Source organism: Marmota marmota, unplaced genomic scaffold (genome assembly GCF_001458135.2).
Source record: "Marmota marmota marmota unplaced genomic scaffold, marMar, whole genome shotgun sequence".
Classification (NCBI taxonomy): domain Eukaryota; kingdom Metazoa; phylum Chordata; class Mammalia; order Rodentia; family Sciuridae; genus Marmota; species Marmota marmota.
Genome location: NW_025999945.1, coordinates 8,288,973 through 8,309,070, shown reverse-complemented (window position 1 = coordinate 8,309,070; position 20,098 = coordinate 8,288,973). Strand labels below are relative to the sequence as shown.

General features: G+C 39.4%; 1 long non-coding RNA gene across 1 annotated transcript in view; it reads left to right on the top strand.

Moving 5' to 3' along the window:
• The first annotated feature begins 136 nt into the window (after positions 1 to 136).
• The window catches only part of LOC125616430, an 84,976-nt gene continuing 65,014 nt past the window's right edge, over positions 137 to 20,098 (top strand). The window contains exon 1 of the long non-coding RNA XR_007347060.1: positions 137 to 19,512. This is a non-coding gene — a long non-coding RNA (uncharacterized LOC125616430). The remainder of the gene's footprint in view (positions 19,513 to 20,098) is intronic.

Sequence of the window (20,098 nt, the reverse complement as noted above, 5' to 3'; positions counted from 1 at the left end):
CTCAACCCCCTTCCTCCTCCTCCTTCTCACCCCCTTCCTCCTCCTCACCCCCCTTCCTCCTCCTTGCCCCCCTTCTTTCTCCTCGCCCCGTTCCTCCTCCTCCTCCTTTTAAATTTAACCTTTATTTTATTTTATTTATTTTAATGTGGTGCTGAGGATTGAACCCAGTGCCTCACTTGTGCTGGGCAAATGCTCTACCATTGAGCTACAACCCCAGCCCCTCCAGCACCTTCTTGAGAGTTAAGCTTGGAGCTGCCAAGAGGGGCCCAGGGAGGGACAGTGGGCATCAGTCCTGGACTGGAGGGAGATGCCAGTTTCTTGAGGCAAGATGCAGCAGGTCCAAGAACCTCAGTTGTTATTCCCGCTCTACCTAACATTTCAGAAAGGGCTTCTGTACAGTGTATTTTAAACTGAAGGGGAAATCAATGATCAGCCTATTGGAAAAGCCCAATTATGAGGGATAAGCTTTAATCATAACATCCTCTATTAGGATCATGTCAACTATAGGTCTGCAGGCTGTATCTGACCTCAGATGTATTTTATTTAACACAGAATTAAAAAAAAATTTTGCAGAGATATAGAAGTCAGCAGACTACATAAAAATATGGATTTTATATTTTTCCTCTAAAAATTGTAAGAGTCTTCCTCATGGCAACACCTATGTGGTGTTGGGTAGCAGCTGCTCCCTTTAGATGAAGCCTGCTGCCCTAGATGGGGCATGCTGCCTTGTGCTGGCCTAAGACCCCAAAGAATGGCTGCGTTCTCTTATGCTGTTGACTGGCCTCTGTGGGTATTGGAGTTCATACCTCCTGTTTGTCACTGTATTCATGCCAATGGTTGGGTGAAAAATACTCTCTTTCCAACAGATGGAGAAAATTCAAATTTGGGTCTGACAGGGACAGACTCAAAGTCATGGGACTCAAATGCCTAACTTTATTATTATTTTTTTAATTTTTATTTTCTTGGGTACCAGGGATTGAAGTCAGGGACACTCAACCACTGAGCCACATCCCCAGCCCTATTTTGTATTTTATTTAGAGACAGGGTTTCACTGAGTTGCTTCGTGCCTCACTTTTGCTGGGGCAGGCTTTGAATTCACAGTCCTCCTGCCTTAGCCTCCTGAGCCACTGGAGTTACAGGTGTGGGCCACTGCACCGGCTCAAATGCCTAGCAGCCAGTGGCTTTAGGCTTAGTGTTCCTTCCTGCTCCTTACACTTCTTCCTTAAATCTCCCCTAGAGACCCTCCTTCTTAAGGAGACCCCTGTCTGAAAGAGGACGCCAATTCCAAGCAGGCATGACTTTGGCAAGTTCTTACAGGTCATCTTTCCAGTTTGACTCAATGTTGGTACATCCCTGGGCTGCTCCTGAAGGAGAGCTTGGTCAAAGAACATGGTGTTTCTGGGCCTTTAATATTGAATGGAATTTTCCACATTTCACATCCTGATATCTCACCTAATAGAAGCAACTCTGCTATTTAAAATTTAACTTGGAAGAATGGCTTGAATGGGGTACATGATGTGCTTTTCCAAAAAAAGGAAGGCTTAATTTGCTTAAGGAAGGACTCTGTTCTAAATTCACGACTCTTCTTTTAGTTTATTCCACCCAAAGCTGGAAATTTCTAGTATGGAAGGGAACTTTGCATCTTCCTTAATGGGAATCCTAAAGTTCTATCCACATTTGGTGGTCCTTCAGTTCACAAAGGGAGAGTTTTCTTTAGCTTTCATTTCCAGTTTCCACACAGAGTTTTCTAGCAGATACTGTGAACTATGACTTGAAAAACTCTCCCATTAGTGAGCAGGGATTCCAAAATCAGAGTAGTCCTCACATGTAGTTTTGCTGACTTCTGGCCTTCTGACCATTCCTTCTTTCTGCCAATGAGTGGACACTCACTTCTGAGTTTGAAGGTGAGCTTTTAAAATACTGATGCCTCCCCCTGCACTTCCCAAGATCCTGATTTAGTTGGTCTGAGGTATAACCCATGTTGGACAGTTTTCAGAGCTCTTCAAGTATTTACAATGTGCATCAAATTTGAAGTCTTCAGGTTTAATCTGGGGAAGTGTTTTTAGCTGCCCCATTTCTTTCTTTTTTTTTTTTTTTTTTTTAGCTGCCCCATTTCTGAAAATGGAGTCTGATAATGGCTCAGATTATCCCATTCACCTTAAAGAATATATAGATGATGAAATGGAGTACCAGAGATGTTAAAACTTGCTTGAGATCACAGAAAGAGTAGAGCCTGATCTCCTGATTCCTTCTCCCAACACTGCCTCACCACCACTGCCAAATCCTCTACTAAACAACCTGAAGACAGACTTCCTCATTTTACATTAGAATCTATTCTCTTATCTTCTCTGATCTTTTGCATTTATGCATATGTTAATGATGATGCCTTTGGGTACAAGTGACATGATCCCTCACTCAACTAGCATCAACAATAAAGAACATTTATTATTTCACAGTACAAGTCCTAGGTAGGGTGTTTTCAAAGTTGGTAAATTCAGTGGCTTAGATTCTGGTTATTTCTACTTTCTTTCTACTATTTCATTTCTTTTGATTGTTCTTACACTAACTTGCTTCCTGATTATGATCCAAGGCTTATGTTCTCATCTTAAAATTAGGAATGATAACAATTCTTAACCTCCCAGAGTGATTTTTGAGAATAAAATGAGATCATGGAGATGAAGTACTTAACCAACTATTGGCCAATAATATGTGATGAATAAATACAATTATTTCTAATATTAACAGTCATGTGTCCATTAACAAAATAATTTCTGAGAAGTGTGTCATTAGGCAATTTGCTTATTGTGCAAACATTATAGAGTGAACTTACACAAACCTAGACAGCATGGGTCAATCACTCTATGTGGCTTCTTAATGCCATCAAGAGACTCCATGGAGACAAGATGAATAAGGCTCTTGCCAGCATAGCAGAACATACTGTTTTACAGTAACTTTTTTTTTAAAAAAAAAATGTAAACAGAAAGAGTACTCTAAAATAACAACAAAAATTCTAGTATAGTAAATACATAAACCAGGAACATAGTTGTTCATGATATCAAGTATTATGAACCGGGCATAACTGTATGTGCTATTCTTTTATACCACTGGCAGTGCAGTAGGTTTGTTTATACCAGCATTACCACAAATGTGGAATTGTTGTGCTATGACATCATGAGGGTTATGATGTCACCAGGCACTAGGAAGTTTTCAGCTCCATTCTAATCTTATGGACTCATGATCACATGAAGTCTGTCTTGGACTAAAGCATTGTTATTTTGTGGATGACTTTACCTAATGATAAAATGTTTTCCCACAAATATTCCCTTCTAATGTGGTTGTAGTTGGAAATGAACACTGGTGCTTGCGATTCCTTTCTCGAGCAAGGACTTAGTACTAATATTAGTATTCTGTGTTGCTGGTTAAGAGAGTACCTGAAATAGAATTTTATAATGAGTCACTCATCCATTCAACAAATATTTATAGAGCAACGTCTCTGCTTGGCACTGAATATGTTGTGATGAGCAAACAAATATGTTTCCTGCTCTCATGGAGCACGAGTTTTGGATTAACTAATTACGTAGAGGTATTTACATACCTCTACCACTTTGGAGTGATACCTCAGCTGGGTAATTTTGGGCAAGTTGTGCTATCACTGTTGCCTTAACTTAATTCTCTGTGAAATGGGTTATTTACCAGTTTCCTGTGAGGTTTAATAATAGTGGCTAAAACTTATATAGAACTTGTTATATGGCAAGCATGGTTCTAAGATATATATTGTTATAGTTATATAAGATATATATATAAAACTCAGTTCTCACAACAGTTCTATAGTCCTATGAAGTGGTTTCTCTTATTGCTCTCATTTTACAGATATGGAAACTGAGGCACAGACAATACTTGGGACTTGTCACATAGTTAGTTAATAAGTTTTAGGGCTAAGATTTGAGCCCAGACTTAGAATCTGTGGTCAAAACTTTACACTGTGTTGCGTTTCAAAATTATTATTCACAGGATACTCTTTAGAATATTTGGTCCATTTGTATTAATCCAATTATTGATATAATTAAGTTTATATATACCACTTTGTTATTTGTTTCCTGTTTGACCCACTTGGTTATGTTCTTTTTCATTTCTTGGCTTTTCCAGGTTAATCATTGTTTATTGCCTTTTTTTAGTTCATTAATTTTTTTATATTTTCTTTTATTGCTTCTGTAGTGATTACTTTGGTGATTATAAAACAAACCATGGATTAGTAGTGTAATATAAATTATTTTTACTACTTTCTTGATAAAACTGGAACCTTACACACTTAACCATCCTCTCATCTTTTGCATTGTTATTATGCATTTCAATTCTAAATATACTTTAAATTCCATAAGATGTTGTTATTGTTGTTTTGTTCAGTCAGTCTTACTTCATATTTTTCTGTTTATTTACCCATCCTGCTAGTCTTTCCTTTCTGTATTTCTCTGTTTCCATCTTGGATCATTTTTCCTTTGGTATTTAATATTTTGGTATTAAATACTGATATCTTTAGTATTTAATACAAATGGGGTGATGAGGAAGTATCTTAGGGGTTTTTTTTGTGTGTGTGGTGGAAAACATCTTTATCAAGTCTTCATTTCTGAAAAATAGTTTCACTAGATGTAGATTTCTAGGTAGGGGATCTCGGTAGGGGTAGACTTAAAGGCTTCCTCTGCTCTCCTAAATAAAGACCAAAAGCAGGTCTCCAGGGTGTTAAGTGTGTGTTGAAGCTGGCACCTGTCTTGAAGTCACTTGTTAATCCTCAGAAAACCAACATTTGTTCATAATGGTTGTGACATCTAGGGAGATAGAGACAAAGAATTAAGGCCCATTAAGGTGAGAAAGAGATATCACAGTGAATATTTAGCGTAGCAGGACCAGGAACTGATACATCTTCAGAAAGAAAAGAACATAGTCTTTCCTATAATGAAATTCAACTAGGAAAGGTGTCTGAACATAGGTTCTGGGTAGAGGAGGAAAAAAAAACCTCCCCAAATTCATAACTATAATATGGTCTTCGCAAGGATTTGCAATCCAGATTCACATTCTTTGCATTCTGAAAACCTCTAACCAGGGCTGGGTTGTGGCTCAGTGGTAGAGCGCTTGCCTCATATGTGTGAGGCACTGGGTTCAATTTTCAGCACTGCATATAAATAAATGAATAAAATAAAGGTCCATCAACAGTAAAAAAAATATTTTTCAAAAAAGCCTCAAACCAACAATTTATTAAAAAATGGTCCTTGGTTGCAGTTCCCACAGGTGCTTGGTAGACACATAAGCTCTCTGTAAGAGTGCAACTTTGACCTGAGTCTCAAAAATTCTCATCAAACATGAGTTCACATTCCAAGAAACAGAAAGACTAATCTTTTGATAAGATGCACAGAGATGAAGGTGAGAAAGCTTTAAAAAATGAAGATTTTTTAAAAGTTAAAATTATAGCTAATGCAGAAATAAAAAATTAATAGAATAATAAGAAAAACTTTATTCTAATATATCTAAAAGCTTAGAATGGATAAATGTCTAGAAAAGTGTATTGTATCAAAATGATCTCAGGAATAAATAGAAAATCTGACAAGTTCTATAAACATTTAAGTTTAGTACTTTAAAATCTACCCACAAACAAAATACTGAGCCTAGGTATTTTTACTGGATATGTTGCATGAAATATTCAATGATAAAATATTTCTCATCTTATACAAAATATTCCAGAGTATATTTTAAAAAGGTGATATTTCATAACCTCTTACTTGATAAGAAAACTTTACAAGGAGAGTATAGGAAAGGAAGATTATAAGCTAATCTCACATGTAAGTAAATGCAAAATTTATATATAATAAATTTCTAAATAAATCCAATAATTTATAAAAGATAATGTATTATGATCAGTTTAAGTTTATTTCAAGAATGCAAAATTGAGGCCAGGCATGTAATACCAGTGGCTCAGGAGGCTGAGGCAGGAGGATCATGAGTTCAAAGCCAACCTCAGCAACCGTGAGGTGCTAAGCAACTCAGTGAGACTCCATCTCTAAGTAAAACACAAAAAAGTAGGGCTGGGGATATGGCTCAGTGGGTGAGTGTTCCTGAGTTCAATCCCTGGTAACCCCCACCAAAAAAAAATGTAAAATTGATTTGACAGTAGAACAGTGATCACCATAATTTACCACATAAATAGACTAAAGAAATAATACATAGTTAAATTTCCATCTTTAATGAAAAAATCTCGAGCTAGGAATAAAGGGAAACTCCCTGAATTTAAAAACAAGGTATCTCCCCCCAAATTAAAACAATTAAAATGTGCCACAAATATCATGCTATGGTAAGTGTTGAAACTATTTTTAAGATAAAGTCTTCTGTTAACTACCTTAACTAACAGAAGTATTCACTTCTGTTTTACCTCTTTTAAATATTGTGCCAAGGACTGGGGTTGTGGCTCAGTGGTAGAGCGCTCGCCTAGTACGTGCGAGGCCCTGGGTTCGATCCTCAGCTCCACATAAAACAAACAAACAAACAAACAAAAACCAAATAAGCCAAATAAAGATATTGTGTACAACTAAGAAATAAATATTTAAAAAAATATTATGCCGAAATCTAAGCCTGAGAAGTAAAACAGGAAAGAGAAAAAAAAATGGGTTTGGAAGCAAAGAAATAAAATTGTTATTATTAATAGAGAATATATTTGCCTGTGCAGAAAATCCATAAGAATATATTACTAAATTATTAAAAGAAATATAAGAGTTTAGCAAGTTTGTTGGATGTAAAATTGTGGCAGTTAGCCTTCAAGATGGCCCCCAGTGATGCCCACATTCTAGAATTCACACCCTTGTGTAATCTCCTCCCATATTGTACCAGTGTTATTCTCTGTGAACAATAGAATACAACAGAAATAATTAGTATACCAGTTCCAAAATCAGCTGTAAAAGATATGATGGATTTCATTTTAGTTGCTGTCTCTCACTCTTGTGCTGGGGAAACCAGCAGCCTTGTTAAGAGCAGCCCTACTGGGAACAGAGGAACAGTGTCCTCCTGACAGCAACCATGTAAGTGAGTTTGGCAAGGATCCTCCAGCTGTGGTCAAGCTTCCAGATGATTGCAGTCCTGTCTGACATCTTGACCACAAACTTATGAGAAATCCTAAGCTAAAACTCCCAGCTAAGCAGCTCCTGAATTTCTTACTTTAAGAAACTATGAGATAACAAATGTTTGAGATTTTAAACCTGTGAATTTTGTATAATTTGTTATTTAGCCATAGGTGACTAATATAATGATCAACACTCAAAAGTGAACCAAATATCTCTATGTGAGCAATAAAAATTATAATATATATATATATGTAAATTTATTTATTAATTACAAAAGGGAGTATTTGCAATAACAGCAGTAGTATACAATTCTTTGGAATAAATCAAATAAGTTGAACAAGATCTTTATGAAGAAAATTATTTAAAAATGCACTCAAAAGCGTTTAAAGAAACCTACAAAGGAAAAACTATGCCACATATATGGTTAGGAAGACTTAATAACATGAAGATATTTATCTATTTTATGAATGTCAATCAAAACCAGAATATGAATAATTTTTTATTTGTTTTAAAGGAACTTGACAAATTGCTTCTAAAATTTGTGTGCAGAGGGAGCCAAAAAGTCAAGAGTCCCTTAGGAAAAGAAAAAAACACGATGGGGCGGCTTGCTGTTACAAATACCAAGTTTTTTTTTATATGTTTATTTTTATGTGGTGCTGAGGATTGAACCCAGAGCCTCATGCATGCTAGGCAAGCACTATGCCTCTGAGCTACAGACCCAGCCCACAAATACCAAGATTTTTAATAAAATTATAGCTTTTAATACAATATGATATAAGCTTATGGATGGATAATTTCTAGGTGAAGATACAGAGTCTAGAAGCAAGCCTATACATATGTGGACATGTAGCTATAATAGACCTGGAAAAGATACTGAGTGGGGAGAGAAAGGACTTCACAGTCACTGTGCTGGAGCAAATAGTTATCTACATGCAAACTTGAAACCAGGCTTCTACCATGAGCTTTGCACAAAAGGCAGATTCAGGGGATTGATAACTAAAGGTGAAAGGGAAAACTTTTATAACTTATTAGAGAAGCTACAGAAGGTTTTTAGGATCTTGAATTGGTAAGGATTTTTAAAATTGAACTAGAGAGAATTTCTAAAACAATGAAAGACCCAACCTAAGAGAGAAAAACTGATAAATTAGCCATATTAAAATTAAGGTGTTTTTTTTTTTAAATCAAAAGATAGCATAAAGACAGTATGGTCTGTCTTTATGATGTGGCTTAAGCGTAGCGCGCTCGCCTGGCATGCTACCGCTTGAGCCACATCCACATCCCCTGGCATGCTCGATCCTCAGCACCACATAAAAATAAAATAAAGATGTTGTGTCCACCGAAAAACTAAAAAAAAATATTAAAAAATTCCCTCTCTCTCTTAAAAAAAAAAGATAGTATAAAGATAGTAAAAAGTTTAAGCTACGACTGATGAGGGATTAGTTTCTGGGATGTGTGAAGAACTTCAATAATTAATAAGAACAAAAAGAAACCTATAGAGAAATAATCAAAAGTCTTAAATAGGCATTTCACAGAATAGGAAAACCAAATGGCCCATAAACTTATGAAAAGATACTCAATCTCATTAATAACCAGGGCAATGCAAATTAAAACTATAATGATATACTATTTTACATACTTGAATGGCAAAATTAAAACATCTGTAAATAACAAGTGTCATGAGTTTGTGGGCAATGGATCTCATACCCTGTTGGTGAGAGTGTGAACTGGTGTGATCAGTTGGGAATAATGTTGAAGAGGCATAGCAATTCTGTTCCTATGGAAAAACTCTGGCACATGTATATCAGGAAGTTTACAAGTAAGGAGTTATATAGGTTTATAAGAGTGTCCTGTATAAAAGGCAAAAACTGCAACCAACACAAATATCTGCCAAGGGTAGATTGGATAAATAAATTGTATTATATTATTTCAATGGGACATAAACCATAAATGAAGATGCATGGTTTCTACTCCTACAAGTGTGAGTGAATTTCATAAACATAAAATTGAAAAAAAGGGCAGATTGCAGAAAATATATACATACATCTCTCATTTACACAAGGTTCAGAACCACACAAAACTGAATATATAAATTTGTAATGAATATATGTATATTTCACATATGTGAAAATAATGAAGGCAGGCAAGAGAGTAATAAGTAGACTACTTTCAAGGGATGCTTATGGAAGAAGTAGGGTGTGGGAATACAAAGGAGGATCCAAAAGTATGGCTAATATTTTCTAAGTGAACATTTCTTTTATATATATTGCATATGTTATTTCATATGCCAATAGTATTTTATAATAAAATCTTTAAACAGATTTTATTAGTACCTACAAGCACAATATGAGCTTTCCCATTTAACATCTTTCTATTTTCTTTTCCTTAGCTTTTTGGGGAGTTAGGGATGGGAGGCAATCTCTTCCCTGGTATAACCCTTAAGAATAATGAATTGTTTGGGAACATCTGATATTTGGTAGCATTGTTCTGACAGCATCATTTAGGATATGGCCTAAATGCCTGACAGCAGACTGTTCTGTTGTGTTATTTCTAAACCTCATGATTTGGAGATGGCAGATTGTGTCAAGTTGTGTGGAATGTTCTATTGTGCTCTTACTGATGCTGCAGACATGAAAATTCTTATGGGTTTCTGTAAGGAACCAGCCTCTCTCCAGGTTTTTAGTGCTTTCTACTGAGGTTGTGGGCTTCAGAATGCACAGTCTTATTGAATGTGATAGCCACCTTCCCTTGACATTTGGAGTGGCACCGGCTTAGGGAAAGCCCCTTGCTGGTACCACCACCTACAACTATAGGCACCTCCCTCGCCCTGCCCTTGTGATCCCAGCAAGTCTCTCAGTCCTTATTTACTTATAATAGGATTTCATCAAACCAGGGACAGTTTTAACAGTCCTGTTATACCACTGACTAGGTTCACTGTGCTTTAAAACAATGATGAGCCCACATTTCTGCCCCAAACTTACTGGCAACAAAACCCAGATGACACACATCGTGAAAGACGACGGTCATTAAGATAGGCTGTTTGCTGGGTCAGCTTCCCATACTCTTGTGCCCCATTCATGCTCTGTTAGTGGATTAACAGCTCATGTATTAACAGCCCATGACAACTGTGGGCCCACTGAGTCCTAGGAGCAGGTGAGTCACCTGCTAATCCTTACTCCTCCAGCAGATATTTTATCCCAGGCTTTATAATGCTGACCAGATCCAAAGTAACTAAAACTGGCTGTAACCAGAGACACACAAAGACTCAAGTGTCCACTGTTGGATGAGGCAAACTTCAAAATTAATCTTTGTATACCTTGGGCAATACACTGTTCATGTGTCTCCTTTGAATTTATGATATACTTTCTTCCTTTTGGGAGCTGATACTCTGTCCTTGACCTTTAGATCATGTGGAGTCAGGCCTCTCATCTATCCAGAATCTTGATCTTGTTACCACCAAAGTTCTTAACAGCTTAAAAAAAAAATGGAAAACTCATCGATGCACATTTAAACTATTTATATGTAGACTTTCGTTGTAATTAAATTGTTTTTGGATCTTAAAACTTTATGTTGGAAGTAACCACTGCTGGCACTGAAATACTATTTGAGCTGTCATTAGACTGATGAGGCGGCTGCAGGTGGCAGTAGCCACTGGATGCCCGCCATTTAGGATGGGAAGTTAGGTTCTGATTTCTCAAAGGTAGAGACTGCTTTGAATTGCTGGGTTTTGCTTTTCCAATTTCTAAAGGCTGATCTCACACTAAAAGCAGGTTTTATCTTACACACACAGTACACACACACACACACACGTGTGCATGTACACACACACACACACACTTTAAAATTTTAGCTAGAGGGCTCAGACAGACAGATCAATTATATATTGGAGAAGGTGAAGAGGGTAGGGTGAAAGATGACATCACTGTTTCTGTGAATTCTGGAAAGGTGGTATTTTTATATATACTGAGTGAGAAGAGTATAGCATCCACAGACATTATCTACAAATAATTAAAAATGCAGATGAGTTTAGAGCTGTGCATATAAATTTATCAGTGAGGGTGCAGAAGCAAGTACTCTTGGGAGTTTTTCCCCTCCTAACTCCTACCCACTTATTCCAGGTCTACCTTCCGGCACTCTACTAATAAGGGCACCATGTCACCTCAAACTCCTGCCCTTAGCCCTGCACCTTAAATAAGGGCTCCTCTCTGACCTTCCTCTAGCCATATCCTCTGTCTTGGAGATGTGTCCCCAACCTGGATCCTGTGCCCATCCCCCTCCTAGACTATGCTCACAGCACCTCTGGACCCTGGACTTGCTTCTCTACATGTCTCCATCTTACCTCCAGAGCACTCTTCACCTCTGTTCTCAGTATGGCCTCCTGATGGAGGCCTCCCATGCCCTCTTGAGCCTGAGAGATGGATGTCTGGAGGATGGGGTTGGGGGAGTGCATATGGACAGGGTTGGGACATGTGAGCTGGAGTGCCTACTGCATGAAGGTGGACTCCCCAGCAGAGCAGATAAAGCCAGGGAGGGTAGAGAAGGGCCCTGGCTAGGCTGGGGTCTCCATTTGTATTCTTGCCCTGGGCTCTGTGAGTGGGGCCCTTCAACTCCACTCACTTGTTCTCATTTCAGTACTTTAGTTGTTTTACAATGGTCTGCATCTTTCTTTCCATCTTCAGCCATCATTCTTGGTGTGTGGAACTCTCAGCTGAGTGTGGTCTGTGACAAGCCCAGGCACTTCTTCTCACCTCTGCTCCACAGCCTTCCCCATCCTGGTTCTTTGTTCTGGCTGTTCTCCATTCATCTCTTAAAAGGTGGAGTAGCGACTGTCTGCTATCCGTATAGAACACTGTGGGGACATGGCCCAGTGGATGGAGTCAGGCTTCTGTAGAGTTCTACAGGTTCACCTTGGATGGGGAGCAGAGACCATGTCCTGGAGTGATATTACAGAGGGAGTGGAGAGATTTGGTCTCTGGACTTCCTCTACAGATAGGTAGCGTGTCCTGGAAAGCTGGGGGCTTCTAGAAGATGCCTGACCAGTCCACCAGCAGAGAATATGGTGGAAACACTGGCTGCATGATGTAGGTGAGGCACATGGAGGACTTTGGCTTCTGGGAGTTCTCAAGATCTTTGGTCCAGAAAGAATTAATATCTTATAACCTTGTATTTACACATTGTATTAACATATCAAAAGCAACTTTTCTAGGTCGATTATGTAATGTGATCCTAGTACAATCTGCCAAAATTGTACTTGGAAAAATTTTACCACAAAGTGGCATAAAGTAACTAACCTCAGTGTTCATTTTGTTCTTCCTGCATTTGGCTGACTTCTCCTTCATCCGTCACGTCAAAGCTTAAGTGTCCCTTTTCAGATTGGTGTTTTCTGACTAACCAATCTCATAACCAATTGTCCATTATTCTTTACTTCACCAAATGTTGTTGAGTGGCTAGGAAGTGCCTGTATCCCTCAATCCATGTCCTTATGAAACTGAAAATTATCGAGAATTTGTTACTGTATCAGGCAGTGTGTCATGAATTATATTTACATTTTCTTATTTTAATCTTATGAGGTGTGTACTATTATCATCAGCATTTTACAAATAAGAAAGCTGAGTTACAGAGAGGTTAAGTTACTGCCCAAAGTCAGTAAGGGCCAGATCTGGAGTTGATCTCAGGAAGTGTGATTCCAGAGCGTGGACATTTCCTGTTCTTTTCCTTCATTACATGTCTCTCATGACAATTGTATGTGTTACAGGGGGTTGAGGGAGACTTTTTTTTTTATTGTCATCTTGGAATGGCTGCCAACACCCAAAGGTGACACTAGACGTGCTTAGCCCTCATTCTAAAGAGAGCTCTTAACCAGTCTTCAACAATTGGTGTGGAACTGGTGTGAATATCACTGACTTGCCCCCAGTCCCAGGTCTATTAGGAGAAGGCTGAGCTGGAGAAGAGGGCTGGGATCCTCAGAGTCCTCAGTTTGTGGTAGGTACAGAATTCCTGGTGATAGAACTCACCCAGGGGTTGGGGAAGGACTGTTTTCCCCCTCCTCCACACCAAGGAAGAGTTGGGGGCATGTTAAAGGAATCACTAGCATATTTCTTGTCTGCCTGAACATCTTCCTGGGTAACGGTTCTGCTGTCTTTTCCATCTAGGGGGAAGAAAGAGTGGAGAAAGAAGGCAGGGCTGAGAGAAGCCCTGGTGATGGGCCTGGCTCTCTCCCAAGGCTTGCCACAGCAGGATGGCTGAATTTACATGGGTCAGAAGGACACTGAGGAAAGTGCTGGGCCTGCGATGACTTGCTGGCTCCCACTTAAGGCATCCTGCTTCTGGATGAGGGGTTGTCCTACAGCCAGGGTCTCTGAGGTACATATCAGGTAGCCAGAGCTGGGGGTGGGGAGGAATTGCTCAAGTCCCCTTCCCCTTCCTGCCCTCAGTGCAGAGCAAACCACAGCCAGAGAGCCAGGTAGGGAGGGGAATGCAGAGCAGACCCCACCCCAATCATCTAAGGCCCTCCAGCAGCAAGTCATAGCAGAGGACTTTAGATAAGAAATGGGAATTTAAAGTGGTCTGGTCTAAATTTGAATAACTGAAAGTGATAGGAAGTAATGGAATGTGTCTGAGATATTTTAAAAGGGAGGAAAAAGGGAAGGAGGTGATTTGACAGAGCACAGTAGAGGACAGTGTGAAGAGTCAAATCTATATCATATTTATTGCCTGTGGATTTGAAACCTCTTGGTGAACTGGTCCACGTGTTTAACCATGTACTCATTTCCAGACCATCTTCCTAACTAGGTTGTAAACCCTATGAGGGCAGGACCTAACTGTCTTATTTACTGCTCTGTCCATAGTGCCTAGTACAGAGTCCAGCAAAATAAGTTCTATTGAAGCAAAAAGTAAGACACGGCATTAGGCTTGGGGAAATTCTAGTGGTTATTACTCCTGGTATTCCTGATGTCTGACTAGCCCTCATCCCAGGAGATGCTCTGGAATCCTAGATGCAAAGGGCCTCATAGCAAGAAGACCTCAGGGCAGGGGTTAAGAAGGTGCAGCATAGGCATGCAGAGTTTCCCTTTCCTTATCTATGAACTGCCTCAGTCATATCAACCTCTCAGGATTATTGTAGAATTTAAGTGAGATCATGCATGTAAAGACCTTAGAGCAGTATGTGGGTCAGCGAAAATGTCTGATAGATAGTGGATTCTGATTATTAGGGAGGTGCAAATGACATTGGGGACTACATTTCAAGGCATATGTAGTTAAAGACCTAAATGTAAGACTCAAGACTGTAAAACCAGTAAAGGAAAACACAGGGGGGAAATGCTACAACATTGGTCTGGGAACTGATTTCTTGGATGTGACGCCAAAATAACAGGAAATAAAAGTAAAAATAGACAAATTGGATGGCATCAAATTAAAGAGCTTGTGCATAGCAAAGGAAACAATTAGCAAAGTAAAGAGACAACCCACAGATTGGGAGAAAATATTCATGAATCATGTGTTGGATAAGGGACTTGAAAATATGTAAGGAACTCAAACTACTCAATAGCAAGAAAACAAATAACACTATTTTTAAAATGTGCAAAGAACCTAAATAGACATTTACCAAAAGAAGATGTACAAATGGTCATCAGGCACATGAAAAGAAAGCTGAACGTCATTAATCATCAGGGAAATGCTAATCAAAACCACAATGGGACATCACTTTATACTCGTTAGAATGGTTATTATCAAAAAGATAAAAGGTGAAGTGTGGGTGAGAATGTGGAGGAAAGAGAACCTTCACACACTGTTGGTGGGAACATCAATGAGCTATTTTGGAAAATAGTAAGGAGGATCCTCAAAAAACTAAGAAGAATTACCATATATTCAAGCAAACCCACTTCTGGGTATAAACCCATATGAATTAAAAACCAGTATGTTGAAGAAATATCTAAACTCTCATGTTTATTGCAGCACTATTCACAATAGCCAAGATATGAAAACAATCTAATATGGATAAAAAAAACATGGCATATATACACAATGGAATGTTATTCAGCCATAAAAAAAGAAGGAAATTCTGTCATTTGCGACAATATGGAGGAACCTGGAAGACATGATGCTAAGTGAAATAAGCCAGGCACAGAAAGACAAACAGTGCATGACCTCGTTATATGTGAAATTTAAAAAAAGTCAATCCCATGGAAGCAGAGAGCAGAATGGTGGTTACCGGAGGCTGAGGGAGGCGGCGGAGAGATGTTGGTCAAGGTGTCCAGTTCTAGTTCCACAGGATGAAAAATTTCCAGTGATCTTCTACACAGCATAGTGACTATAATTAATAATAATATATATTTCAATATTGTTAAGAGAAATTTTAAATGATTTTACCACCAACAAATGGTAAGCATGTGAAGTGATTACCATATTATATATAATTACCATTGTATATATAACTATATATACAATTACTATTTTCCAATTAAAAAGAAGATATATGTGACCCAAATCATAGGAGACTTTTTGAGTCGCACATGCTAAAGCTTGTAATTTTAAGGCTAAGAGCTTCAGGAGCTGGTGGGGAGAGCGAAGTCCCCAGTGCTGTGTATGGTACTGAGAAGGAGGAGCCTATTGGACTTTTAAAGTGTGTGATGTATAAATAAGGAGGAGATTACATATGAGAAAGTGTTTTGCAAAGCACGAAGTGAATAAAAGTGTGAGGATTTATGTATTTATAGCCAGAACACTGCAAAGAGTTAATAACGGGCCTCTGGCAGGGTCTTATTGTTTATTTATAGAAATTCCATGGGGAGTAGAGAAGGGAAGGAAGTAAGAATGTATTTCTATGCAGGAGTGTGAATGGGATAGACAGAGAGAAGGTAAGGTGCTGGGGGAGATATTCAGGTTCAGCTTTTCTCAGGCTTCCATTGAACACCCGCTCCTGGCCATCTTCCTTAGCCCCTTCTTCACTCCTGTATCTTCCAGCTGTCTTAGTGCCACCTTCTCTGGCCAGTTCTGTCTGGACACCCTGTCTGACCTTGAGCTATCACCCAGTCCTTCTGTATAGCCTCAGCAGGGAGAGCCAAGTCCTGGCAGAGGCCTCGCTGAAAGTGACTCACTGTGAAAGCTGGGCTTGTTCTCCTCAAAGGGCGAAGCTGCCTAACGACAGGGATGGGAGCGTTCCCTAGCCCAGCCCTATTCCTTCACAAGTTCTCTTTGGAAACTACTCTTACCCTTCCCAGGATGACCTTCATCCTTAATGAAATGGAAAAACAGAATGTCAGGACTTGCTTCCTTTCCAAAGAAAAGAGGAGCACACCGAAGTGCATTTTAAATGATCTCTGGCAAGCCTGGAGTGGCCGGGAGGGGAGGAGCTGACTTGTCTTTTCTTTGGTAGGTATCTGGGAACTTGGCCCACATCTGCTTTCTCTTACGAAATGTGAAGGGCAACGTGTCATTCTCGGAGAGTCACTGCAATTCCTCCAAATGTAAACCTTGCCCCTCTTTGGGTCTTCATGTGCAGGTTCAGTTGTGTCCATTGAGCATGTTTGTATTTAGAGGGAAGGAAGTTAGGCAGGAGCCACCAAAGAAGTTTGAGATAAGACCCCTGCTCTATTCCAGGGCTTATACCCAGGACAGTAGAGAGCAAAGGAAATGCTTAAACCACTGGGAACTATAAGGAATTGAATGAAACGGTTCTTAAGGGATGGGTGGTTGAAAATGGCTTCTTGAGTGGAGACATGAAAGATGGAATCTGCACAGATGGAAAAGAAAAGAGATGGTGTTCTAGAAGGGCCCAGAGCATGAGAAGGGCATGAAGTGGCAATAATTATGGTGTGGTGGGAAAGCAGAGAGATAAGCATGGGTGGCCAGAAGGGCTGGGGGCTGCAGTGAGGCTAAGATATGGCCAGGTGAGAGAAGTTGAAGAAAGTGGTCTTTCACTGTCTCTCTAACAGGGAAACACACTGAAGTGTCTCTACATGGAAGCAATGCAATGAGAGCAGAGGGTTAGAAGGTTTGGCCAGGATGGCTGAGGGAGAGAGATGGGGCTCTGAAGGTCAGTTCTGGAGTCATGGTGGTGAAGCAGCTGAGAAGAGATTGACACTTGGGCCAGGGGAGTGTAGTGGGTCTGACTAGATATGAGGGGAGCAAGGCAGCCCCAGCTCTTCTTTTGCACTAGCTATTTTGGGGCCTTGAGTATGGAATGAGAAGAGAATACTGGCTGAGCTGGTTTGGCCATTGTTGTCCAGTTAATGCAAAGTGGCTTGCTGCTTGTGAGAATGACCCAGAGGATAGTGCTGGGTGAAATATGCTTTTGGTGCCTCCTAATCAACTTGAAGGTGTAGCATCTGTGGCTGTTTGCTTCTAGTTGTTTGTTTTATATAGTAAATGGTGATGGCCAAGAACTGAAGGTCAGCGCACATGCCATGATTTTGATTTGGTTCGGTGAGTGAGTTTTTGATTCTTCATGGGAATCCAATTTGCAGAAATTTTAATTGCCAACTCTTTCATCAGAAAGGACTCATGTGTTTACTTTTTGTTTTTCAGAGCATGTAAGTGAACAATGATGACTTCTGAGCACTCAAAATCGTGAATGAGGAACTTGCACTAAGTTTTAGCTATTATAAGGAGACATCTTCCTTAAGGATCTCCTAACTTAGAGCCTAATTACTTTAAAATACCTTCTTTGTCTTAGCTCACAGAACAGTGGAGGGTTAGAAAGTGTTGGTGTGTGTAAAAAATCAGTATGTGTGTGGGTTTATTTGTGTGTGTGTGTGTGTGTGTAAAATGGTGGTGGTGGTCACACTAGCAACAGTGAAATGAAATAATTAATAATCAGAGAGAAAAGGACAAGATAAAAGCCAAATAACTCATGAGGGCATTTCTGCATGGCATAATCACTGATTTTCACAGTGATCACCTTAAGTTTTGATGAGAAACTTATGTTATTTTCTAGATATTCTGTTAAGGAGACTAGGAAGGACATAACGCTTTTCAGAATGATTTCCATCTTTATGAGGGGTAATGAGCTCAAATGTCTTCCAAAGCCAGTGAGTGGATAATGTTATTAGTGAAGTGGACCAGGCATATATAATAAAAGGGGTGGTGTGTCCAAAGACATGGAAATCTAGTTTAAAAAATGCTCTCATGCCAACAGACGCACATATGCCAGCTAGATTTGGCCAGTAGGCTGCCACTGTGAGATGCCTGGTCTAAGTGGTTAAATTTAAGTTTAAGGGCTGGAAGCCTTTTGAAAAGTGCTGAATGAGGAAGAGTTGGCTTCCTAGAAACAGATAACCTCGCCCTGAATTAAAAATATTTAGCAGAACTTGCCTAGCAGAGAAAATGTCAAACTTTCTCTTGTCTTCGGTGCATGAGGCCAGCAAGCAGATGACTGAACGGAAGCATAAGTGAGTCATTTCTCTTAAGAAGTCTCAGACTTAGCAGGGATATTAACAATGAGCATTGAAGAATTTTCCCTCTCATTTTCTAGAATTTCTGTCTTTTTCTGAGCAAACTAGGAAACAAAACTCAAAACATCTCAAAGGGCCACTGTAAACATGATCATTCCTTTGTACAGAGAATCCCTACTTTCTGAAGTCAATTAATTATTCCTTAATTCAAATCAACCCAGAGATTTCATGGATATCCCTGATTTAATTCCATTTGCTTTGGGCTATTCAGAATTGCAGGAGAATTGAATGTCTCTTAGCAGATCCTTTGCTGTATTTGGGGAATCAAGGGAATGTCTGCCAGTGGCACTCACAGCTACCCTTCTGGTTTGTTTTCACTGTCACCAGTCCCAAAGTCGTGTTTCTTATTGGTTTTCAAGTGAGTTTGTTTTCACAAGTCAATTTGTGTGTGATGGGATCAGATAAGCCCTTCCTACAGGAAAGAACAACATTCTGAAGTCTGACTTGCTTTTAGAAATCCTTGGCCCTAAATCAGAGTTGGAGACATGTTTATATCTGGGGCTAAAAATGACCAACTGAGACTTGGTAAACAAGTAAATGAACATGACACTGGACCCAAAGGAGAAGAATTGCAGCTTTGATAAATGGCAACTTGATTTGGAAAAGAGATGCCTTTATTTAAACACCATCATAGCCAAGTGGCCTGGGATGAAGACTTTGCAATGGGTCTTTGAGCAGACCACATGAGGTACGGCTCTGAATTGCAAAGGATCCTTTCATTTGCCACTAAATCAGTCCTTTATCAAAACAGCACCAGCCTCTGAAAGAAGGTTTTCATATTGAAAATAGAATTTACTTGCAAAAAAACCTGGTTGAATCTATTATGTAACTCAGAAGAATTTTCCTTTACGTCAACACTGCTGTGTTTGAACTAGCCTTGTGGTCCCTTAAACATGGAAGGATTCGACTTAGCTTCATTCCTTCTTGATCTTGAATGCTGAAGAAACCACAGTCTTATTGGGGTATGTTCTACATTTTAAATTTCAACACATCATTTATCTTATTCTTTTGATTTATATTTGGGGATAACAGTGCAACCTTGTATAACAAACAGCCACTAGGATGATCAACAGCTATTTGTCTGTGCTCATTGTGGCTTCAAAATTAGGAATGAGTCGAAATGGATAAACCCAAGATATGCAGGTTTGGCAGCATTTTTGTTTGTCATTAATTAATCAAGGGAGGATGGTTTTCTGCCTTGGGTCCCAGTTTGTTTTCTGACTCCTGTGCAAGACAAGAGGAGAGGTGGTGGTCACTGAGAGCTGCACACCATCCTTGCTGTGCCTCTGCTTAACAGTTGCTGAGTGCTGAATGGTGCCGGGTACTGGGCTCGACCCAAGATTCACAAGTATGTGTAACAGGTACAGTCCTTGCCTTCAGAAAGTCACAGTCTAGTGGGAGAGGCAGATATTAATGAGACAGTCTCCCATTATAAGTGTTTAATTATACACTGGTGTAGGTGTCATGAAGGAAAGCAGTTGGTGTTAGCAGAATTCTGAGGGAAGCCTGACATAGTGTGGGGGTCTTGGAAGGCTATGTTCTGAAGGA